At 36.9% G+C, this 26,517-nt stretch overlaps 1 protein-coding gene across 3 annotated transcripts in view; it reads right to left on the bottom strand.

The window, feature by feature from the left end:
- Positions 1 to 26,517, bottom strand: part of CDH6 (cadherin 6) — a 245,990-nt gene that overhangs the window by 137,662 nt on the left and 81,811 nt on the right. The gene's annotated exons all lie outside the window — the stretch shown is intronic.

The following is a 26,517-nucleotide window of genomic DNA, read 5'->3' as shown; positions in this document are numbered from 1 at the left end:
TATTATTCTTGTCTGCAGGTAGGGAAACTGAGGAATAGCACATAAACTAGTTGGTTCAAAGTCACAGAGTTAGTTTGAGTCAGAGCTGAGATTCAAACACACTTTGAAGTGAATTCCTGTCATCTTAATCATGGTATAGGGGCTTACAGATTCAGAGACTTTACTCTGAAATCTATATGCAATGTTGTGAAAATAAATACTGCCATAGTATGAAATCCTGATTTTAAGATGAACATGCTTTGAATGTTCCATTACTGTCGTTTTTATTATTGGCCTCAAGATACCTGGATAATGGTTTCCGCTCTCTATTGCATTTATGCTCAAACAGAAGCTTACGTGCTTTTGTTAAGTTTTAGGGCCAGGAGAAATCTTATTGATAAACCAATAATTTACCTTTCAAATAAAGAAAATTCCCATTTCATTCTCTGTTGTGTTTGTACCTAACTCATGCCTACTTCTAAACTGTTTCCTGTTGCTTCTCAGCCTTTTGGCTAAGATCAAGTGTAAACTGTTTCCTATCTAGAGTTACCCTAAAATTGAAAAAAATCGGTGTTTAACTTATTTCCTGACCTTTGTTTTTTATTCATTGTGGGCCCTTGGCCATCTGTAAAGATGCATTGACTCTTACTGATTTTTTTCTGAGGAGAGCTATCTTTGTGCATTTCTGAACCCTCAGGGGTCAGTCTTTATTCCTCCAAAAGGAATTCTTCATAGAGGATGCAGGCAGAATTCTTGGTCACAGCTGAGGTCCTCTCTTTGCCCCTAAGAAATTATACTTAATATCTCTCTTAGAAGGAAAAAGAAAACTGGAAAAAAAGATCTGCTGGGTATCAATTTACAGGGAAAATTTTAAAAGAATATTAGTTAAGTCTATTTGGGGGGGTACTTTTCTAGGCATCTCAATATTCAGAATATCAAGAAATATTTTCATATGCAGGTGATTTACTGAAAAATTGTATAGTCTTGATCAATCCCTTGTCTCTTGGTGTTGGCTTATTTATCTGTAAAATGAAGGCATCGAAATAATGTTTTACTCTAGTGGTTCTTCTGGGTCTTTTCTTTACATGTTTCTATTTTGTGTGTGGCCACTAGGGGGACAAAGGAAAAGCCTTTCTATGAAGACTTGATTCTCATAACTAATTTGGAATAATGATCTTGAAGAACAATAATAGGGAAAGCCAGTTTCTTTTAATGAGACATTGAATATTTTAAAATACCTTTTTATGAATTGATATTAAACTGTGATATAAACTAGTACTTCTTTGTAATATTTGAGAATTTGGGGAAAATGATTATTATTATTTCTATGCCCACTACAGTCTTTATGAATATAATCACATCTCTCCCTGAACATTACCGCGTAGGAGATTTAACTAAGCCCATTTAAGAATATGGGCCTTTTTGAAAAGTATCACAAACCACCATATTTAAAGAATGAAAATAAATACATTTAAGGGTATTTTGAAAAATTTTAGTGATTATCAAAGTTGGTGATAATTAGATAATATTTTCAGAAACTAAAGCATCACAAATAGGAAAATTTTAATTACAAAGTTAAAAGGGAACTGAATGTTTTGTAACTGAAAAAGATCCTTAAATACATAATAATCTTTAAAAGCAAATTTAGTAGCTAAGATTTATTGAACACTTATTATATACCATGCAGTGTGTTAAAAAGCTTTTGATTCTCTCAGCAACTCTATGAAGTAGTTACTTTTTCAGGCTCATGAGCAAATGAAGATTTGGAGAATTTCATTACTCTGCCTACTTCACTGCTGACCTGTAGCAGCTTTGAACCCAGGCTGTAGAGCTTTGAACCCAGGCACTAACACGTTGGCATGGAGATACTCATCCACAGCTCTCTTGCTGCCCACTGGTAGCAGCCTATGCTATATTGCTCTTCTGGACTGTAAAATGCTTCATGTTCATTACTGCCTTGTGTGTATTTACTATAGTTCTCTTTAGTAGAGGATATGTATATTATTAGCCTTTGTGTTTTCAGGGAGAAAAACTCATAAAGGTCCAGGATACTGACCAGAAATCTACAGTTTGTCTTCATCAGAATGCATTTAGAAACAAGAGTATTTTATTTTCAACTATTAGAACCAGAATCTGGGAATGGGATGAAATTGTTTACTTTCTGAGCTTTTAGTTTTGAAAAGCTTATGCTTATAGTTTAGTTGTCTCTAATTCAAAGATAAGACCCTAAAATTCTCAGAAAGCTTGAAATTTACCATTTTTGAACATTAATAATCATTCCATTTATCAAATGCCTCTTAGGTGCCAGGAATTACCATCAGCGCTTTGTAAGTGGGCGTGTTTGATTCCTCATGACAACCTTCTATGGTCAATATTCACCTCATTTTACAGATGGGGAATAGAAACTTAGAGAGATTAAATAACTTATCCAAGGTCACATAGCCAGCAAACAGTTGGATCTGAACCCCAATCTTGAATATGACTTGAAATCAATATACTTAATAAGGTTTGATGTATCATATTTGTTTGAAATAGTTGTGACATTTTCCATTCCTCGGTATAAATGTGCTTCAGGTTGCAACTGGTGAGGTAGGAAGACTGGATGTGAATAAGTATATGCGGTCGAAGAAGAGGGTAAGGTTTCTGCTGGTCTTTATTTTACAAAATACAATCATTTTTTACTGAAGCAGAAGGCAGAGCTATGCTATCATATGACATATTGGGACCGTTGTCCTTCAGGGACTGGCTCTGAGAGATGAATCATGGGAATTTGAATAAGTGCATTTAAGTTATGACATGTGCTTGAAGGTAATTTCATTTGTTACTTTATTTGTCCATTTATTTGCAAATGTATGCAGCCTTCATCTAAGTTTTTATGAGACCTTACTTGAAACAACATTTTTGCACTGAAAACTATTAGATTCCTTTTTTTTTTTTTTTTTTTTTTTGGTCACCTTCCCCTCATCTCCATATGTGAAAGTTCCCTGGGCCAGGGATTGAATCTGAGCTACATCTGCAACCTATGCCACAACTGTGGCAATGCCAGATCCTTAACCCACTGGACCAAGCCAGGGGTTGAACCCATGTCTCAGCAGTAACCAGAGCCACTGCAGAGATAATGCTGGATCCTTAATTTGCTCTGCTGCAGCAGGAACTCTGAAAACTAGTAGATTCTTGAAATGTGAATTGTTTCCTATGTATATGTATATAGTCAGACCCCAATCCCATCATATGTCACTTTTCTATTCCTGCACTCAAGACTTTCCCATAAAGTAAGGCAAAATGGTAGGGGGAAGTTGAATTATCTGCGTAAGTATTGCAAGACTGCATCTACCATTCCAGTTTGACTTCTTCATTTCATTCTACCTCTTCTTCCCCTTTTCCACCCTCTGCTTGGAACATCTAGGCTACCCCAAAAGAAAATGATTATGTGATTATGATACCAGAGAAAAGTAGTTACTGTGTGTCTTACTAAATCATTTTGGGGCACATATCATATTCTGCTAGCATTCATACAGCCCATGATTACAAACATACAGAGTTCTTGAAGATTGATTAAACATTAAAAATACAGCATCCTTTTGCATTTCTAAATGAAAATCATTAGAACAGGCTATTAAAAATGGCAAGAGAGTACATAGCTTATTGGATGGAACATTTAAATTCAGATTTTTCTGGTGCTAGTTTTTATGGTGGAAACCGTGTGAGAAATATTACTTAGTTCACACCTCCTTTGAATCCCTCTGCATGTTGCTGCTTCTGCAGCGTTTTACTAAAAAGTTACAGTGACTTCAGTGAGATTTTGTGATAAGCTGAACTCCTCACAGCTTGATCCTTCCCTGACTTTGTAGTGAAAACCACTGTTGTTGAGTAGAACACAGGTTGCTAGTTGCTCTGCTGGACTTGGCATTCGACCCAAATCCCTCATGTTTATTCCTTGCTGCCTGGTACCTCCATTTGATTGCCCTTCTGATGTATGCCTCTCAATATATAGACTTGGGTGGGATAATATTTGGGGGCTTTAAGACCTAAAAACAGAGCTTGGCGATCTGAATCTTCCCATAGAGCAGATTTCCTGGTTTGTGGTTCACCCTCTTGGAGTTGAGACTGATGCAAAGATGTTGATGGGTTTTAAGAGGCTGCCCTCTTGGGACATGGCAGCTTGCCACGATGCCATCAGTTTAGACTAATGACTGCACAGAATTCTCATGAAGCAGATGGCTACTAACCACAGTATTAATATTATTTTGCTTTGTACATTTAGGGAAAAATCATTTCACAGTTGCAAAGGAAAACCTCGTTTGGATTTTATAAAGAATGATCCGCAACAGAAATAACATGCTGTCAGGACCTGTTTTATATGCTTTCATTATCAGTGACAAATTGTGATATTAATTCTATAGCAAATTTGTGCTTGGGATTTTAGCATTTCTCTCAGCCATTTCCTTTCTCTGCATAGCTAGCTGTAGAATAAAATGCTATGAATTTTACCTTGGAGGGATCGACAGCTGGATTTAAATGTTACCTCTGTAATTTGCTTAGAGATACTATTGTTTATAAATTTGAAGAGTGGATATTCTTTGACAGGATTTGGAATGAAGTGGAGGTTTGGAGTAATTGCTTAGATAATCCAGGTAGCAGAGACACTTCTGCCTAGATTCCCCCAATAACACAGATAAAACAAAAGAAATTTATTTCTGTTCGAATTAGTCAGGTAATTACTTCTTCACTCTGCTTTGTTTTGCTGATGACAAAATACTCTGGTGTGAGTGTTTTGGGAGAGATGATGGTGACAGCTAAGTTCATGTGATAGAATGGCGGTCCTGTGATCTGTGTAACTCAGCCATGGGGTGCCAATCATTATTTTATTTTGATTAGTATTCTGGACCTTCTGTAATGCTATTTTCAGGGTAACTTACTAACAAATGTAACTCAGGAATGCCTAATATTAGGGCATTAGGGAATTTAGCATGACTTTGCCTCAAGCACAAGAATTTTAAAATTTGGAACATGAGAGTGAAATGGAGCACTTGGCGGCAGTGTGCATGTTTTCTGTTCATCTCTCAAACCATCTTAAAGTCCAGCACAGGTAAACACAATTCATTGTATGTAGTTTTTTTTGACTAGACCATTGTTTGGAAATGGTAAATGGTTTTCACCTGCTTGGTGTTTTGACTTTCTTATACTTGTGAAGGTCTTAAAACATAATATAAAAAAAGAAGGGGAAAGACCCAGCTGTTTTTTGGATTTAATAAACTAATAAGAGAAACATAAAATCATAAAACTGTTGGCAATGGACAATGAATAAGAAATGAAGAAAATCACATCTTTTCATGGAAAGAGTTGGAAGGAAGACTTGGTAAGGGATGATAGTCATATTCCATGTAGAAAATCTGTTTTGAACTCTTGGCAATTTAGTTCCAAATCCAAAACAAGAAAAGTAAAGTCTTACTCAGTATGCAAGTAACTCTTTCTTAACAAACCATCCTTAATTATATTCAATATCTAGACTTTGACCACTTAGCAGTTTTGCAGCAATAAATTAGAAGGACAGGAGGTGACATGATTAGATGGAAGTTTAATGACAGTGGAAGTGACAGTTGACCTTGAGTGGCAAGAGAACCACAATGAAAAAGTAGACATTGAGGGTGTTACAACAGAAATACCATGTTGACTTCTTACAAAGATGACCCTACAGTTCAGGAAAAGTTAAAGTATAGTTAGTTTCTCTTGGAAAGTGGGTAATGATTTCTTAAGAAGTTGATGAATGGAAGTTCTCATCGGGGCTCAGCAGAAACAATCCAACTAGGAACCATGAGGTTGCGGGTTCGTCCCGGGCCTCGCTCAGTGGATTAAGGATCTGGTGTTGCTGTGAGCTGTGGTGTAGGTCGCAGACGTGGCTCAGATCCTGAGTTGCTGTGGCTGTGATGTAGGCTGGCAGCTGTAGCTCCGATTTAATACCTAGCCTGGGAACCTCCATATGCGGCAGGTGTGGCCCTAAGAAGCAAAAAAAAAAAAAAAAAAAAAAAAAGAAGTCGATGAATAACAAAGCAGTTTGGCAAATGAATAGGTGTGTGTCAATAATCTCACTTATATGGAAGACTCATTTTTGTGGAACAGTGGAATCCCAGAGACGCAGTTCATTAAGTATCTACATTTGAGTTGGGTCATGTCAAATCAACACTCTCTCTCTCTGTGGGTAGTAATAATTTAGTAAATATTGGTGTGAGTCAAATATCTGAAATTATTCACTTGGAGATTCATTCCTTTGAGCTTTGAAGGCATTTTCATCTTTACAAACTTCCTGTTAAAATGCCTATAGATCATAAACTGTACCCTGGTAATCCATGGATATTACATTATTAGATTATTATTAGGATATTACATCATTAGATAACTGTGAGAATTTTATGCAGGATAAGCATTATTCATTTCTTGAGCTCAAACTATTTCCATACTCTGGATACTGAGAAAGAGACTTTGAAAGCAAACAGTTTATTTCAGTTCTATAAAGCGGTTACCCAACTTTCATTTTCACTTTCCCAGGGAACAGGACTCTTTCAAACTTGATGCACACTGGAAAATTCTGTCCATGGTGCTAGCTGTAGCTGATATATTGATCGATCACTCTTTTTGACTATATGACAACCTAACTGAGTAAATGATAGTACAATTGCAAAATAAACTTTACAATTAAGTGGCATTTATTTATATGCAAGGAGACCTCAAGAATGACTGGTGATGTTATATAAGTTAGTAAGGGATATAATAAATGTATGCAATTGCAGTGAATATATACCTATATGGGAAACCATGCTTCTGGTTATTAATCGCAGGAGAGAAGAAGAGATGGAGACCACAAAAGGGGTGAAGGAGAAGCTGTGGCTGTAGCATGTGTGGGAATTAGGCAAACCATTGGCCAGGTGGCCCACCTTGTTTGGGGAAAACACCAGTGGTAAACTCTACCAATGTCACTTCCAAGTAGGAAGACATTTTATGAGACGATTGCTTAGTTTTAGGGTAATTATCCATTCTAGTTTGTCTGGGAGAGTTCCAGAATATGCCTTTGTACTGGTTTAATATTAATATTGCCTTATTTTACAGTCAAATGTGTTCTGGCTTGGACATTAAATAATTCCATGGATACTGTACTTAATTTTAAGTGAAACGTTGAAGAAAATACAAGCCTATTTTGAAACCGATTAATCAGAGATAACCTCTCTTACAACCTCCTTACAAGTGAAATAATAAGAATGAACCTGGGAGTTCCCGTCGTGGTGCAGTGGTTAACGAATCCGACTAGGAGCTATGAGGTTGCAGGTTTAATCCCTGGCCTTGCTCAGTGGGTTAAGGATCCGGCGTTGCTGTGAGCTGTGGTGTAGGTCACAGACGAGGCCCGGATCTGGCATTACTGTGACTGTGGCTGTGGTGTAAGCCGGCAGCTACAGCTCCGATTGGACCCCCTAGCCTGGGAACCTCCAAATGCTGCGGGAGCAGCCCTGGAAAAGGCAAAAACAAACAAACAAACAAACAAGAAGAACGAACCTGAAAGCCATAAATCTAGTTTCCTACCCAGGAAAGAATAACATCAAATCCTACAGCAACTTTAGCCTTCTCCCCCTACTGCCTTTATGTTTTATGGAGTTACCTGTGTTCACTGTGGAATTGATAATAACTAGGCAAAGACGAATATTTTGGATGAGAAGTGTAGATATAAAGAATGCTGCATTTCTAAGTTTATATCCAATAGTGTATCAGCCAGGAACTGGAGGAAAAAAAGTGAAGTCCTAAGGTTATGTGCAGAGGAATGTTAATATTCCCAGACTATCATCCTGCTGCATCTGGCCTGAGTGCTGGTCCACCACTGGCAGTCCATCCCACATTGCTAGCTGGGGAGGTTATTAGATTGAACTTATCATCCTTTGGTGGTCATTTATACTGACTGCAGTGGACAGTAAATTTTTTACATTCTTTATGAATGGGTCTGGAAAGCAGTTTCAGAATTTTTCAACGTGACTTTTGGGGGCAGTATTCTATATCAGGGACATATCCTTATAAACAAGAACAACATGAAGGCCTGCCTCTCAATAGTCACACAGCGTTGCTTTTAGGGTGTTTCTTTCAGGGTGTTAAATCCCTACTTACTAACTTTATTTTACTCTCTTATGTAATGTTAGTATTTTTTTTTATCATTGGCTCTTGGAATATGTTGCTATATGGCAATTAAGAAATTTCTGAGTATTGATCTCACCTAATCAAGCCAAATCTTCTTATGTTTTGGCATCTGTCTGATTATCTTCTTTATCCATGCTCTTTTTTTTGTCTTTGTCATGAGGATATTGTTGAGCAAAAGTTTGAGGATTAAACAGGAGGATTACACAGGACTTAGTATAAATAGCTAAGAGAAGCATGGAAGCATGTCAGGTGTAAGCAGGAGGGAGGAGGAAAAGAAGAACTTAAGACAGGACAAGGAAGTGAAGGGATCCCCAGTACTGTGAGGTAGGCATGAAGAGGACAGTGGTTAGCTGGTATTCTGGACATTTCAGGAAGCAGGAGGAGGGCATGAGCGCTCAGCAAGTAATGTGGTATCCAGGAGCTCTGAGGACTCATATAGTAGAGAACTCTGTATCGAAACCCCAGCATCTCTCCCAAATAGCTCTGTGACTTTAAGCAAATTTCTTAATGTCTCTGATTCAGTTTCTTTATTTTATTTTATTTTTTGCTTTTTTTTTTTTAGGGCCGTACCTGCATCATATGTTCCCAGGCAGGGGGTCAAATTGGAGCTGTAGCTGTCAGCCTATGCCACAGCCACAGCAATGCCAGATCTGAGCCACATCTGTGAGCTATACCACAGCTTGTGGCAACGCTGGACCTTAACCCAATGAGTGAGGCCGGGGATCAAACCCTCATCTTCATGGATACTAGTCGGGTATGTAATCCACTGAGCCACAATGGAAACTCCAGTTTCTTCATTTTTAAACTAGGAATGGATACTGCAGTATCCATCTAACAGGATTGATAGAAGGATTGTATGAATTAGTCTGTGTAAAGAGCTTAGGAAAGTCGCAGGCACATTATGAAAACTCGGTAAATGTTAGCTCTAAAAACACCCGTGGATGTTGTTTTTTGGCATGATCTCTCCCTACAGCTGTGTATACTGTGACTGAACATTGCTGAGCCAGGAAGGACTTAGCTAACAGGACCGGCAGCGACATAGCTGTCTAACTCCAGTGTTATTTCTCTGTAGCGCAGTGTGAATTCTCAACTGGCTAGAATCCACAATTCCCCTCTAGGCCAAAGAAGACAAGAGTGTTGAATGATTGCCACATAAAATGGGACAATTGTGACCTAAAGTCTAGGTGTCCATTGAGGAGTACCATTCGGCCCTAAAACAATGATCTCCCTTTGATGGAGGTGCTAGAGAAACAGAATGTACCACACCTCTTCTTATTCTCTTTGCCACACTGTAACTGTGTCCTTATGAGATGGTGTTTAGCACTGGGAAGAGTGTATAACCCCTTTACAGTGAAAGATAAATCATGCCCTGTGACAAGAGTGTCTAAAAATCCCATTAGATTATCTTCTTAAATTTAAAACATCTTGAGCATTGATTATCCAAGTGTGCCAGAGTCTCCTAGTTTCTGATATCACTACTCAATAAACTTGCCATTGTCGAGTGTATCTAGGACTGTATTGAGAATAGTAGACTTAGAAGGCATGACCCCTGCTTTCGAAGAACATATGGTCTAGTTGAGAAATAAAACATCAGTGTGCTCTTGATATTAATGTCATTGCCATCACAATTTGTTAAAAAAATGCCTCATACTATTTTTCATGTGTTCTGATAGTGCAGCCTTTCCGTACTTTGTCTGAATTCACCATTACAGTAATACAACACCTAATCATATGATGCTTTGGCTTACTTTCATTGCTGTAGGTTTCTAATAACCATTGTAAATTAATTGCTCCCCAGTTTATTCCTGTCTGAAAAAAGAAAAACCTTGTTTTCTTGCCTATGTGATTAGTCCTACCCTTACATGCTATTTTATACCTGAAATTCTTAAGCAATGTTTTTATCACCTTGATTTAGTTGTTAATTTTTTAAACCTTTGTGTAAAAAATTTAAATTGAGGTCATTTATATAAAGTTCCTATTACAGTGTCTTGGGCATGAGAAGTGATCAATGAAAGTTAATTCAACTTATTAATACATCTTTTGTTCTGCCATGCAGTTCCAAATCATTCTTTTCCAAAATGTGTCATATTCAAGTTCATTTCCGTTTTATGCATTTATTCTTATATGATGGAAGATGGAAACAAATGTAAAGCACTAGGATGAGGGTCATCTCTCTCTCCTGGAACAGGAACATAGGCATGGGTAATGTATTCTGCAGAGCAAGAGTAAAACCAATAAATGTCCTGAATATACTTCCTATTAAGCAGGTAGAATTATTTTCCTATTTTCATAGCTTTGTATTTGAGGCTTATATTTTATTTATAATTCTATGCTCTTTTCAGAAGATGTTGTTTCTTATACTGAGCAATGGTTACTGAAGACTGTTTTTCATATCCCTGTGTAATATGCTCCTGATATGCCACTGAAACTTTCTTTCAGTTGGCTTGTTCAGTCCTTTCATGGCAGCAACATAAAGCAATATTTTAGAACCTTGAAAACCTTAGGTTTATACATGATATTATTTATTTGTATAGTCTCTGATTCTTTCTCAAATTTGGGCCTTCTTGTCACTGGCACATTGTTGTTGTTGTTTTTTTTTCCTCTTGAAAGATTATCTGCATTATATCAGTCATCTCAGAAGACTTCTTTGAGAACTAAGGAAATAACAAACATAGTTCTACTTTTTTAATGTATTTTCTTATTTTTCTTTTTATGGTGGCATATGGACGCACCTGGGCTAGGAGTTGAATGTGAACTGCAGCTACTGGCCTATGCCACCGCCATGGCAACCCCAGATCCCAGCTGCATCTGCGACCTATGCCACAGCTTGTAGCATTACTGGATCCTTAACCCACTGGTAGAGGCCAGGCAGGGATTGAACCTGCATCCTCACGGAGACTATGACAAATTCTAAACCTGCTGAGCTACAATGGGAACTCCTGGTTCTACATTTTTAAATGGGTGATTTGTTATAAGACTATGACCATAATGGAGAAAATGCCATAGACTCCTTGGAAGTGTCTGGTGCTAGGCCTGACTGCACATTGAATTTCATCGGGATGCTCCTGGCTGGTAGAGGTTGATAGTCATTTCTTCTGTGTAGTGCACTTGACCAGCTCTGATTCTCTTGGTGTATCCACTTCACTGCTTTGAATGGGTGGTACATTGACAGCTAATACACAGATACTTTGGCCATTTCTATTATAGCATTAACTGGGAAGACCAGAAAACTACTACTTATGATTTCACTTAGAACTTATACCAAGTGTAATAAGCTCTTTTAATTTCATCAGCAAATGAAATTAGTTTGGAGTTAAAAATACAAATAATCTAAAGAAATCCTGAAGAAGATAAATGATATGTCTTTTCTACTTCAGAACTTGTTCTCCATTCAAGATTAAAGATTAAGTCTGGCTACCAAAAACAAAAAACCCAAACTCCCCAAAACTCAGAAGATATTGTTCTTTTCCTTTACCTGGAACAGCGGTTTATCTTCATTTGTGTTGGTTGGCAGTAAAACCCAATGCCCAGAAAGATGAAACACTGGTAGATATTCCTTAGGAATGGTTCAGAAAATTTACTACATTCAGACCTCATATCTTATTTAGAAGCACAGCCAATATCCCAAATACATACTCTGCCAGTGCTGCACAATGTCTGAGATTATTCAAGGATTCTATTATTTTATACAGCCTTTATACAGCCTCCATCTTTTACTGTCTACTCTGGATGGACAATTAACTGAAATTCTATCTAGGTCTGAGGAAGAGAAAAAAAGCCAGTTATAAAAGCTTTGGTAACTTGAAGCTTTGGGTATTAGAACCTTCTGTCGTTTTAAAGACAGTCACGGTAAGCTTTTTAACTCAGAATCCCTTTTTTTTTTTTTTTTGCTATGTCCTATCTATGCCTGAAGTAAGCAGTGTAAGGTCCAAGAGAAACTGAGACAGAAGGGAAAAGTAAGAATTATCTGTGATTTAAACAACCATGAGATACCACCTCACACCAGTCAGAATGGCCATCATTAATAAATCCACAAATAACAAGTGCTGAAGGGGTTGTGGAGAAAAGGGAACCCTCCTGCACTGTTGGTGGGAATGTAAACTGGTACAGCCACTATGGAGAACAGTTTGGAGATACCTTAGAAATCTATACATAGAACTTCCGTATGACCCCACAATCCCACTCTTGGGCATCTATCTGGACAAAACTCTACTTAAAAGAGACACGTGCACCCGCATGTTCATTGCAGCACTGTTCACAATAGCCAGGACATGGAAACAACCCAAATGTCCATCGACAGATGATTGGATTCGGAAGAGGTGGTATATATACACAATGGAATACTACTCAGCCATAAAAAAGAATGACATAATGTCATTTGCAGCAGCATGGATGGAGCTAGAGAATCTCATACTGAGTGAAATGAGCCAGAAAGACAAAGACAAATACCATATGATATCACTTATAACTGGAATATCCAGCACAAATGAACATCTCCTCAGAAAAGAAAATCATGGACTTGGAGAAGAGACTTGTGGCTGTCTGATGGGAGGGGGAGGGAGTGGGAGGGATGGGGAGCTTGGGCTTATCAGACACAACTTAGAATAGATTTACAAGGAGATCCTGCTGAGCAGCATTGAGAACTTTGTCTAGATACTCATGTTGCAACAGAACAAAGGGTGGGGGAAAAATATATATATGTAAGGATAACTTGATCCCCTTGCTGTACAGTGGGAAAAAAATAAATTAAAAAAAGAATTATCTGTGATTTGAGCTTTATAACCACATACATTAAATAACAGTGCATTCAATAAAACATTAGAATGAGAAGGCAACAGACGTAAAAAAATATCTATGCATCTCTTCTGTGTAATTTTTTTCCATATCCAAGGGATAGACTTGTATTTAAAGGAGAACTTATAAATCATCTTGGAGGCTATTGCATTTAATGCAGTGTCTGTATGGGTGACCAGTTGGCATGGCAATGATAGATGGACTCACACAACTGGGTCTGGTGGTTCAAATGTAGTTCACTTTGGCAGTGACTAAAAGTCTTTATGATCCAGCGATTGTTCAGCGACCTGGATGAAATGAATTGGTCTCTTTCCTAGTGAATAGCTGTCCATGTCACAAGACTAGAATGTAACCGGTACTAATTGTCTCCCTGGTTGATGGTTTCAGAAACAGGGTTAAAGAGGTCATAGGAAAGGGTGACAAAATGCTCTGTCTTTTCAACACCATTGCTCATTTACTGAGCTTATTGCATCCGGTCACCATCAGCCAGGCAGAGAGGAGGAAACCATTCATTGTTGCAACCTGAGTTAAACTGAGGCTCCCTTGAATGACATATCTTCAATTCTCTCGATTATCTCTGTGACAGAATCTTTATACATGCCAAATTTTGTTCAACACCTTCACCCCTGGGGGGGGGGGACAAAAGCAAAAGCAGTGTTAGAAAAGAAAAATAGCCCTTGAAATGACATATGCTTCTGCTCATTTAGAACAAAGTCCAGATTTAAAAGATCTACAGAATTAACTTCAGAGTTTATAGTTATATGCTGCTGTGTCAGAGAGTTGATTTAAAATTTACTCTCATTAATGCTTGTTCTTCAGGACCAAATTGAATAGTTTTTACCATTTTTGTCCTATATAAGTCCAGAAAAATTTTCCCTGGATGGGAAGAATTAAAGATAACAGTCTTTGCTAAATGAATATAAAAATGTAATTCAATACCAAGCAGCATCCAACAAGTTGATAAAGCCCATTGGGAAGAATTCCAAGAGAATGAATAATAATGCGATGCGCACAATAATATTGAAAGACATAAAAGAGTTACTCTAATGAAATAATATGGGACAAAGTTAAATAGACAAGCAGATTAATTGAATTCAACTGGACTGTGGCCACATATACACATCTCCACATATGGGAAGTTGCTATTTGTTTAGCATGGTATTTCAAATCTGTAAGATGTTTGGACAATTGAGTATCCCAAAGCAAAACACAAAATTGGATTACCCCCTCACACCATATACAAAAGATAAACTACAGATGGATCAGAAATCTAAATATAAAAATGTAGAATGATTTAAAGAAAATGATTATAAGTTTGGAGTGTCACTCTCAAGTAAGATTTGCAAAGCAGAACCCATAAAGAATACACAGGCAGATTGAGTAAAATTCTCAATCTAAAGTTAAAAAGAAACAGCTAATGTGAAAATATTTGTACTGTATATAGCAAATATTCCTAATATTTAGAAAGTTCTAATAAAGTGAGGAAAAATGTTAATTTTAACTACTTAATAGAAAAGTGGACAAAGAATATGAAAGAGTTAATTTTTTTGTATATGGTATTAGAGAATGTTCCAATTTCACTATTTTACATGTAGCTGTCCAGTTTTCCCAACACCACTTATTATTATTATTATTTTTGGCCACACCCAAAGCAGGTGAAAGTTCTTGGACCAGAGATTGAACCCAAGTCAAGCTGCTACAGTGACAATGCCGGATCCTTAACCCACTGTGCCACAAGTAATTTAAGATGAAGAGCTGGAAAGGATTGATAAATATATAAAAAGTTGTCCATCTTAAACACTCAATAATCCTTTAGAAATAAAAATTAAAATAGGATACGCTTTTGGCTCTTAGTTTGGGACCATGTAAAGAAAATTGAAAACACTGTGTGTTGTGCTATGTGGGACTATGCTATAGCATGAAAACACCCTTTTCATACAACATAATGTTAAAGAGGATTTGTAAAACCTTTGGAGGCTAGTTTTGTAATAGCTATTAAAAATTGATGCACATTTCCTATAACCTACAAATATCATTTTGAAGAATCTCATCTATAGCTATGGGTTCAAAAGCATATGTGGACACCTATCACAAACACGTTCATTAATAAGAAAATGGTACAATAAGTACATCCTATCTTTATGCTGGATTCTATGTAAACATTAAAAACAATGGAGTAGAGTTATACCTGCTAACATGAAAAAACAATGGTGTTATGTTGAGTGAGAAAATAAAGGGTATGATGACAATTCTTTAATGTGTTTGTGTTTCTGTATTTTTCTATAATCTTAGGAAAATATTGAGAAGTATGTATCCCCTGTTGTTGAAAGTGGCTAAAATTTTAAAGTAGTTGAAAGGATGAGTAGGGTTGGAGAAGTTGAGATGGGACACTTTTCTTCCTTAAATAGCTTTGTTTTAAAGGATGGGAACATGGGTAATTGTCTGGACTTGAAATTCCGGCCTTTTAAGTTAGATAGATTTGTGCTTGCATGGCTACACGTGGTGCATGTCCTTGTTAACTCCCACTTCTCCAGTAAGGTCAAAGCAAGAATGATCATTAGCCTGCTTGCCAAATAATCAATTCATACCTGGCTAAGAAGTCTGTTGTGAGTTTACAGAGCACCAACATGGTTTTGAGGTACTCAGATATAGGTAAAAGGAAAATGATTATTTAATGCCTGTTTGGGAGAATATTTGACTTCCTATCACTGCTGCTTAATTCAAAGTTATTTGCTTTTGGTTTCCTTTTTTGTTAATATGTAATACCTATCATAAAATAACTCTCAATATCAACTTTGCAAAATTATTTTCAATATTTATAAAATATTTAGGATTTTAATTCAGTATTTTAATAATTTAGGAAGGATTTTTTTTAAATATGGAGAATCATTTCTTTTTTTTTCTTCTTTTTTTTTCCATTTTCTTTTCAAAATTGTCTTAGTAATTCTCGTTACATTGGCATTTAAATCAAGGGGAGAGTCTGTGTCCCCATCAAAGAAATGTGGCAAAATTTCCAATTTCTAAAATGCAGAATTTGTTCTCCCTTCTCATGTTTTTCTACTACAGCATGGAAATATGTCTTCCAATTTCTTAGAGTAAGAAGTTAGTTTTTAAAGTGGCAAATTCTTTTTAAATTCACCTCTCTTTCTCATTCATATTCTTTTTTCTGTATTTTGTGTCAGTTATTGGCTTTTGAAACAGATTTCTTCTTTGCTTTCATGCAGCATTTATCAAACTAGACGTTTATATTTTTATATAAATGTAGTTTTGTTTTTCTTACCATGACTAATATCCTAATTTATGCCAAGGTGATTTCTCCCATGTGGGGGATGTTTTATTGCCAGATTGGATGTGAACTTTTCTTCTGTTTTTAGCACCATTTTTCTGTTGTCATTTCTTCTTGGATACACATTTGCTTTTATATAGGAAAATCATAAATAAAATCTTAATTAAGTGATCAGCGATGGGGAGTGATTATGGCATTGGCCCTATACTAAGTTAGTAATAAAATCTAAACAGAAGAATTGTGGAGATCAGTTTCCCTGAAATTCTGCTTTTGACTGGCTGTTCTGTTATTCTGTATTCTTTTTTTTTTTTTTTTTGTCTTTTTGTTGTTGTTGTTGTTGTTGCTGCTATTTCTTGGGCCGCTCCCGCGGCATATGGAGGTTCCCAGGCTAGCGGTCGAATCGGAGCTGTAGCCACCGGCCTAGCCAGAGCCACAGCAACGTGGGATCCGAGCCGCGTCTGCAACCTACACCACAGCTCACGGCAACGCCGGATCGTTAACCCACTGAGCAGGGGCAGGGACCGAACCCGCAACCTCATGGTTCCTAGTCGGATTCGTTAACCACTGCGCCACGACGGGAACTCCTTTTTTTTTTTTTTTTTTTTTGTCTTTTTGTCTTTTTGTTGTTGTTGTTGTTGTTGTGTTATTCTGTATTCTTTAACATTTTAATTCGGTAGCACCTCTTGGCTGTCAGAGAGTAAAATAAAACATATATATGCCTGCCCTTGTCTCCACCCCTTCATGCCTGAAAGGGGTGAAGAATGATGCCCATGAGGAGAACAGGCCTTGACAGAGCTAACCTATTACTCAAGGAGAAGTTGCAAGGAAAAATGAGTCTCACATTAGTAATATTCTTTTTTTTTTCTTTTTGTTTTTTCTAGGGCCGCACTTGTGGCATATGGATGTTCCCAGGCTAGGGGTCTAATCGGAGCTGTAGCCACCAGTGTACTCCACAGCCATAGCAATGCCGGATCTGAGCCGCATCTGTGACCTATACCACAGCTCATGGCAACACCAGATCCTTAACCTACTGAGTGAGGCCAGGGATCGAACCCACAATCTCATGGTTCCTAGTTGGATTCATTAACCACTGAGCCACAACAAGAATTCCACATTAGTAATATTCTTGATCGTCCCCCTAAAAACATGAAGAGGATAAAAACAGTCATAAAAACCTAACAAAAGTGAGGTCAAAACCAAGGTAGATTTCAAAAGATATTGATGTATAAGTGGGTATTTGTGTAAGAATTTTGCACATGGGAGTAAAAATTAGCCATTTTAAAAGTATTTTGTGAATAAGTTCATGAGATGTAGTAGTAGTAATTCAGATTCTAGGCAGGAAGTTTCCTGATGTCAGCTTTGCAAGTGGAATAGTTTTTTTGGCAAAAATTTAAGAGAGAAGGAAAACCCACAAAATTGTTGGAATAACATTAAAGTGATACAACTGAGTGGACTTGAGATAAAAATAATTTATAGGGGATTTAATAGTGGAATGATGCAGACTTTTTTGTGAAAAGCAAAATGGTATAAAAAAGTTTGTGGAAGCATTTAGATCTAGGCTAAGGGGATGTACATCCAGAGCAGCCTATTGACAAATGGAAGCATAGCTAAATCACTCATTATGGAGGGACTGAGGGTGATAGCCACTAATGCAAAGGCAAGTCCCGTGCCTCTTTACTGGATTTTGCACAGCATTAAGTGAACTTAAATGGCTCAGATATTCAGAGGAGCAACACAGTCATGAGGAAAGAAACTGCTGTGAATCTGGTGGGATTAGATAAAGAGCAAAGGCACACACCATCCATACTGTGTGTGCTCAGGAATTAGACCTCCTGTGTCTGGTTTGCATGTTTATTGGGCAGGAAATGATCTATTAGTTTAATTTAGGACTTGTATTTTCAGTGGAGCTGACATGAGGTTAAAAAAATCAATATAAGACTTGCAAGATAACATAATGTTATCTTATTGACAGCTATCAATAATGGATAATGAGGCCTTAGGTTGAACTTCCTTGAACAAACAAGCACTTGATGTTGTCGATAGGTTATAAATGAAAATCTAATTATGTAAACTTGTTAGCTTGAATTCCAGTCTTAGACATTAATGTAATTAATTTATAGAAGAGTGACAATTTGAATGTGAGAATTCAAGCATATTTTATTAATTTCTTTTACACACAGGTAGACTTTTAGAGAAAAATACCTTTCCCTTTTTGCAAACAGAACCACTGCAAATGCATATATGATGTGTGAGCATGTGAGCATATGAGACTTTTTTTTTTCAGTTTATGGGGAATCATAAATTTACAAAGAAGAAATATAAATTTCTCAGGCAATCTGATACAATTCATATAGATAATTAAATTCATATAAGACACTCAATTTGTCAGTATTGGTTCAAAAATAAAATAAATTTTGTATTCTGTGAAAATGAGCTCATGGTTAAAAGTTTATATTTTTTTCCTTGATAGGGCTTAAAATACAAGAGCAAAAGTACAACTCCAAGGGCTTTCCATTAGGTTGGCTTTTCTGGAAAATTAAAATCCTTAGAAAGGGAGAAGTAGAGATATATTTTTAAAAATTCTTCTTAACTTATTTACAAAACAGAAACAGACTCATAGACATAGAGAACAGACTTGTAGTTTCCAATGGACGTGGGGGATGAGGGCTGGGTTGGGAGTTTATGATTAGCAGATGCAAACTATTATATATAGAATGGCAAAAAACAAGCTCTTACTGTCTAGCATATTACAATATTCTGTAATAAACCAAACTAGAAAATAATATGAAATATGAAAAAAATATATCTGAATCACGTTGTTATATGGCAGAAACTAACTCAACATTGTAAATCAACTACAATAAAAATGTAAATTAAAAAACCTCTCTCTTCTGAAGTTTTTTTCATAATGGCCAAAACTTGTAAGCAGCCAAGATGTCCTTCAGTAGGTGAGTGGATAAACAAACTGTGGTAATATCCATGTAATAAAATATCATTCAATGATAAAAATAAATGAAGTATCAATTCAAAAGAGTAGAATGAAGACAAGATAGCTGAATAGGACTTGAGCTCACCTTATCTCATGAAAACACCAAAATCACGACTAACAACTGAACAATGATTAATAAAAAGGATTGGAACCTACCAAAAAAAGATATTCTATACCCAAAGACAAAGAAGCAGCCACAACAAGATGGTAGGATGGGCACTTTTGCAGTATAATCAAATCCCATACCTGTCAGTTGAGTGATTCATAAACTAGAAAATAATTATATTGCAGAGGTTCTCCCACAGGAGTAAGAGTTCTGAGCTCCACATCAGGCTCCCCAGTGGGGGTCTGGCATTGGTAGGAGGAGTCCCCAGAGCATTTGGCTTGAATACCACAGGGCTTGAGTGCAGGATCTCCACAGGACTAGGGGAAACAGAAACTTCATATTCTTGGAGGGCACACATAAGATTCACAATCACTGGGACCCAAGGCAAATCAGTGACTGTATAGGAGGCTGGGCTAGATCTACCTCTGAGTCTTGAAGGGTCTCTTGGGTAGGTGGGTATCATCTGTGGCTCACTGTGGGGACAGGGGCACTGGTGACAGAAGTCCTAGGTCATACTGATCAGTGTGAGCTGTCCTAGAGGGTGCCATATTGGCACTGAGACCTGGCCCCACCCAACAGCCTGCAGACTTCAGTGCTGGGATGCCTCAGTCCAATCAACAAAGAAGGTGGGAACACAACCCAACTCATCAGTAGACAGGCTGCCTGAGGTCATCCTGAGCCTGGAGCTGCCTCTAAACACACCCTTTGACATGACCCTGCCCAGCAGAGGGACAAGACCCAGCTATATCCAACAGTGGGAAAGCATCAGTTCCTCCCATCAGGAAGTCTGCTCAAGCCCCTGGATCAACCTCATTCACCAGGGGGCATACACCAGAAGCAAGAGAGACTGCAACCCTGCAGCCTGTGGAGTGGAGACCACAAACAGAAAGTTCGACAAAATTAGATGGCAGAAGAATACATTCCAAATGATGGAGCAAGATAAAACACCAGAAGAACAACTAAATGAAGTGGAGATAGGCAATATGCCTGAAAAGTAATTCAGAGTAATGATAGTAAAGATGATCCAAGATCTCAGAAAAAAAATGGAGGCACAGACAGATATAAGAAATATTTAACAAAGGAGTAGAAGAACTAAAGAACAAACAGAGATGTACAATACAATAGCTGAAATTAAAAATACACTGGAAGTAATTGATTAATAGAATAAATTAGGCTGAAGAACAACTAAGTGAGCTGGAAGACAGATTGGTGGAAATCCCTGCTATAGAGCAGAATAAAGAAGAATGAAAAGAAATGAAGACAGTCTAAAAGACCTCTGTGACAATACTAAATAACCACCATTTACATTGTAGGGGTCTCAGAAGGAGAAGAGAGAGAGAAAGGAACTAAAAAACTATTTGAAGAGATAACAGATGAAAACTTCCCTAACAAGGGGGGAAGGAAATACTCATTCAAATCCAGGAAGCATAGAGAGTCCCATACAGGATAAACTCAAGGAGGAATACCCTGAGATACATATTAATAAAATTGACAAAAAATAAAGACAAAGAGAAAATACTAAAAGCAATGAGGAAAAAGCAAAAAAAATTACATATAAAGTAATCCCCATAAGGTTATCAGCTTATTTTTCATCAGAAACTCTGCAGGCCAGAGAGAATGGTGTGATATATTCAAAGTGATGAAAGGAAGGAGTTTCCTGGTGGCTCAGGGTAAGGATATCTTGTTGTTACTGCTGTAGTTTGGGTTGCTGCTGTGGCATGGGTTCGATGCTTGGGCCAAGAATTTCCTCATGCTGCAGATGTGGCCAAAAAAATGAAAGAGGAAAATGAAGAATATTCTACCCAGCAAGGCTCTCCCTCAGACTTAATGGAGAAATCAAACACTTTACAGACAAGAAAAAAAGACTGAGAGAATTCAGCACCACCAAACCAGCTTTACAACAAATGCTAAAGGAACTTCTCTAGGTAGAAAATAAAAGGCCACAAATATAAACAAGAAAGTTACAAATGGGAAAGCTCACTGGTAAAGGAAAACATAAAATAAAAGTAGGAAATCATCCTTAGACAAATAAGATATTAAAACCAACAATTGTGAGGAGAATACAAATGCAGAGTATTAAAAAAGGATTTGATGCTCATGGAACATTCTCAAGAATTGACCACATATTGGGACACAAAGCTAACCTCAATAAATTCAGGAGCATAGAAATTATCTCAAGTATCTTCTCTGACCACAATGCCATGAAATTAGAAATCAACCATGGGAAAAGGAAAGAGAAAAAACCTACTACGTGGAGACTAAACAACATGCTACTAAAAAAACCAATGGGTCAATGAGGAAATCAAGAAGGAAATTAAAAACTACCTTGAAACAAATGATAAGACATAGGCTCTCAAAATCTATGGGATGCTGCGAAAGCAGTGCTCAGAGGGAAATTTATAGCAATACAGGCCTTTCTCAAAAAAGAAGAAAGATCCCAAATTGACAACCATCCACCTAAACAAATTAGAAAAAGAACAAAAAAGACCTAAAGTCAGCAGAAGGAAGGAAATTATAAAGATCAAAGAAGAAATCAATAAAATAGAGATTCAGAAAACAATAGAGAAAATTAATAAAACCAAGAGCTGGTTCTTTGAAAAGGTAAACAAAATTGACAAACCCCTGGCCAGACTCACTAAAAAGAGGAGAGAAAGAACCCAAATAACCAAAACTATAAATGAAAAAGGAGAAATCACAAGGGATTCAGCAGAAATACAAAAAACCATAAGAGAATACTATGAACAACTATGTGGCAACAAGTTTGACAATCTGGAAGAAATGGACAATTTTCTAGAATCTTACAGCCTGCCAAAACTGAATCAAGAAGAAACAGACCAACTGAACAGACCGATCACTAGAAATGAAATTGAAGAAGTCATAAAAACACTCCCTACAAATAAAAGTCCAGGACCAGATGGCTTCACAGGTGAATTCTATCAAACATATAAAGAGGAATTGGTGCCCATCCTCCTTAAACTCTTTCAAAAGGTTGAAGAAGAAGGAATACTCCCAAAGACATTCTGTGATGCCACCATCACCCTCATTCCAAAACCAGACAGAGATACCACCAAAAAAGAAAACTATCGGCCAATATCATTGATGAATATAGAAGCAAAAATTCTCAACAAAATTTAGCTAACTGAATCCAACAACATATCAAAAAAATTATACACCATGACCAGGTTGGGTTCATCCCAGGTTCACAAGGATGGTTCAACATACGCAAATCAATCAACACCATACACCACATTAACAAAAGAAAAGTCAAAAATCATATGATCATCTCAATAGACGCAGAAAAAGCATTTGACAAAGTCCAACATCCATTCATGATGAAGACCCTCGCCAAAGTGGGTATAGAGGGAACATTCCTGAATATAATCAAAGCCACAGCAATTAGACAAACAAAAGAAATAAAAGGCATCCATATAGGAAGAGAAGAGATGAAACTGTCACTGTATGCAGATGACATGATACTATACATAGACAACCCTAAGGACTCAACCCAAAAACTCCTTGAACTGATTAACAAATTCAGCAAAGTAGCAGGATATAAGATTAACATTCAGAAGTCAGTTGCATTTCTGTATACCAGCAATGAAATATTAGAAAAGGAATACAAAAATATGATACCTTTTAAAATTGCACCTCACAAAATCAAATACCTTGGAATACATCTGACCAAGGAGGTAAAGGACCTATATGCCGAGAACTATAAAACTTTAATCAAAGAAATCAAAGAAGATGTAAAGAAATGGAAAGATATTCCATGTTCCCGGATTGGAAAAATCAACATTGTAAAAATGGCCATACTACCCAAAGCAATCTACAGATTCAGTGCAATCCCTATCAAATTACCCATGACATTTTTCACAGAACTAGAACAAACAATCCAAACATTTATATGGAACCACAAAAGACCCAGAATCGCCAAAGCAATCCTGAGAAACAAAAACCAAGCAGGAGGCATAACTCTCCCAGACTTCAAGAAATACTGCAAAGACACACTCATCAAAACAGTATGGTACTGGTATCAAAACAGACAGACAGACCAATGGAACAGAAGAGAGAATCCGGAAATAAACCCTGACACCTATGGTCAATTAATCTTTGACAAGGGAGGCAAGAACATATAATGGGAAAAAGAAAGTCTACTCAGCAAGCATTGCTGGGAAACCTGGACAGCAGCATGCAAAGCAATGAAACTAGAACACACCCTCACACCATGCACAAAAATAAACTCCAAATGGCTGAAAGAGTTAAACATACGACAGGACACCATCAAACTCCTAGAAGACGACATAGGCAAAACACTCTCTGACATCAACATCATGAATATTGTCTCAGGTCAGTCTCCCAAAGCAATAGAAATTAGAGCAAAAACAAACCCATGGGACCTCATCAAACTGAAAAGCTTTTGCACAGCAAAGGAAACCCAAAAGAAAACAAAAAGACAACTTACAGAATGGGAGAAAATAGTTTCAAATGATGCAACCGACAAGGGCTTAATCTCTAGAATATATAAACAACTTATACAACCCAACAGCAAAAACGCCAATCAACCAATGGAAAAATGGGCAAAAGACCTGAATAGACATTTCTCCAAGGGAGATATACAGATGGCCAGCAAACACATGAAAAAATGCTCAACATCGCTGATTATAAGAGAAATGCAAATCAAAACTACCATGAGATACCACCTCACACCAGTCAGAATGGCCATCATTAATAAATCCACAAATAACAAGTGCTGAAGGGGTTGTGGAGAAAAGGGAACCCTCCTGCACTGTTGGTGGGAATGTAAACTGGTACAGCCACTATGGAGAACAGTTCGGAGATACCTTAGAAATCTATACATAGAACTTCCGTATGACCCCACAACCCACTCTTGGGCATCTATCCGGACAAAACTCTACTTAAAAGAGACACGTGCACCCGCATGTTCATTGCAGCACTATTCACAATAGCCAGGACATGGAAACAACCCAAATGTCCATCGACAGATGATTGGATTCGGAAGATGTGGTATAGATACACGATGGACCACTACTCAGCCACAAAAAAAAATGACATAATGTCATTTGCAGCAACATGGATGGAACTAGAGAATCTCATACTGAGTGAAATGAGCCAGAAAGACAAAGACAAATACCATATGATATCACTTATAACTGGAATATCCACCACAAATGAACATCTCCTCAGAAAAGAAAATCATGGACTTGGAGAAGAGACTTGTGGCTGCCTGATGGGAGGGGGAGGGCGTGGGAGGGATGGGGAGCTTGGGCTTATCAGACACAATTTAGAATAGATTTACAAGGAGATCCTGCTGAGCAGCATTGAGAACTTTGTCTAGATACTCATGTTGCAACAGAACAAAGGGTGGGGAAAAAAAAATGTAATTGTAATGTATACATGTAAGGATAACTTGATCCCCTTGCTGTACAGTGGGAAAATAAAAAACAACAATAACAACAAAAACAAGGATTTGAAATTAAGTGATCAGAATCTTAAAAAATCATATATATATACACTGCTATATAAAAGCTAATGTTATAACCAAGCAATGCTATGTTTGTTAACTGCAAAGCAAAAATCTACAATAGATACATACAGAGGAAAAATTACCCAATCAGAACACTAATGATAATCATCAAATAACAAGAGAGCAAAAGAGGAAGGGAAGAAAAAAAGACCTACAAAAACAAACCTGAAACAATTAACAAAATGGCAGTAAGAACATGAATATTGATAATTATAATAATTAAGAAGATATAACAACTGTAAAAATCTGCACCCAACACAGGAGTACCTAAATATATATGGCAACTAATAGCCATAAAAGGAGGAACTGACAGTAAACCAATAATAGTGGTGGACTTTTGACACCTTACTTACATCAATGAAGAGATCATCCAGACAAAATCAATAAGAAAACATGCCTAAAAAATCACATTATACCAGATGGACTTAAATATTTATAGAAGATATTTATAGAAGATTCCATCGAAAACAACAGAGTACACATTCTTCTCAAATACACATGGAACATTCTCAAGGATAGATCAAATGTTGGGCCATATAACAAGCCTCAGTATATTTAAGAAAGTTGAAATCATATCAAGCATCTTTTCTGATCACAATGCTATGAAATTAGAGATCAACTAGAAGAAAAACTGTAGAAGACACAAACATATGGAGACTAAATAATATGCTACTAAACAACCATTGGATTGCCGAAGAAATCAACAAAGAAATTAAAAAAAAAAACCCTGGAGACAAATGAAAATGAAGACATGACAATCCGAAACCTCTGGGATGCAGCAAAAGAAGTTCCAAGAGTGAAGTTTATATAGTACAGTCTTATCTTTGGAAACAAGAAAAACCTCAAATAAACAACCTACACTTACATTTAAAGCAGATAGAGAAAAAAAGAACAAACAAAGCCTTAAGTTAGTCGAAGGAAAGAAATCATAAAGATCAGAGTAGAAATAAATGAAATAGAGACAAAACAATAGAGAAGATCAATGAAACTAAAAATTAATTCTTTGAAGAGATAAAGAAAATTGATAAACCTTTAGGTGGACTTATCAAGAAAAAAAGGGATAAGGTAAATCAAGTTAGAAATTAAAAAGGAGAAATTACAGCTAATGCCACAGAAAAATAAAGGATCATTAAGAGACTACTGCAAGCAACTATGTGCCAGTAAAATAGACAACCTAGAAGAAATGGATGAATTCTTCTAAAGGTAAAATCTTTCAAGACTGGACCAGGAAGAAACAGAAAATACTCCAATCATTTTCTGAAAAAGTGAAATTGAAACTGTGATTAAAAAACTTCCAACAAACAAATGTCCAGAATAGATGGCTTCACAGGTGAATTCTATCAAACATTTAGAGAAGAGTTAACACTTATCCTTCTGAAACACTTCCAAAAATTTTCAGAGGAAGCAGCACTCCCAAACTCATTTTATGAGGCCATCATCACCCTGATAGCAAAATCAGACAGTTACCACACACACAAGAAGAAAATTACACTGAAAAACATAGATACAAAAATCCTCAACAAAATACAGCAAACCAGCTCTAACAATACCATAAAAGGATCATACACCCTGATCAAGAGGGATTTATCCCAAGAATGCAAGGATTTTTCAATATTTACTAAAAAATCTCTATGATACACCAC

Source organism: Sus scrofa, chromosome 16, assembly GCF_054392235.1.
Source record: "Sus scrofa isolate SSC_HxYL_T2T_F1_AM1 chromosome 16, Sscrofa_HxYL_maternal_Yorkshire_Landrace_v2.0, whole genome shotgun sequence".
NCBI classification, from domain to species: Eukaryota; Metazoa; Chordata; class Mammalia; order Artiodactyla; family Suidae; genus Sus; species Sus scrofa.
Note: the sequence above shows the minus strand (reverse complement) of the source record. Positions and strands in the feature narration are given on the sequence as shown.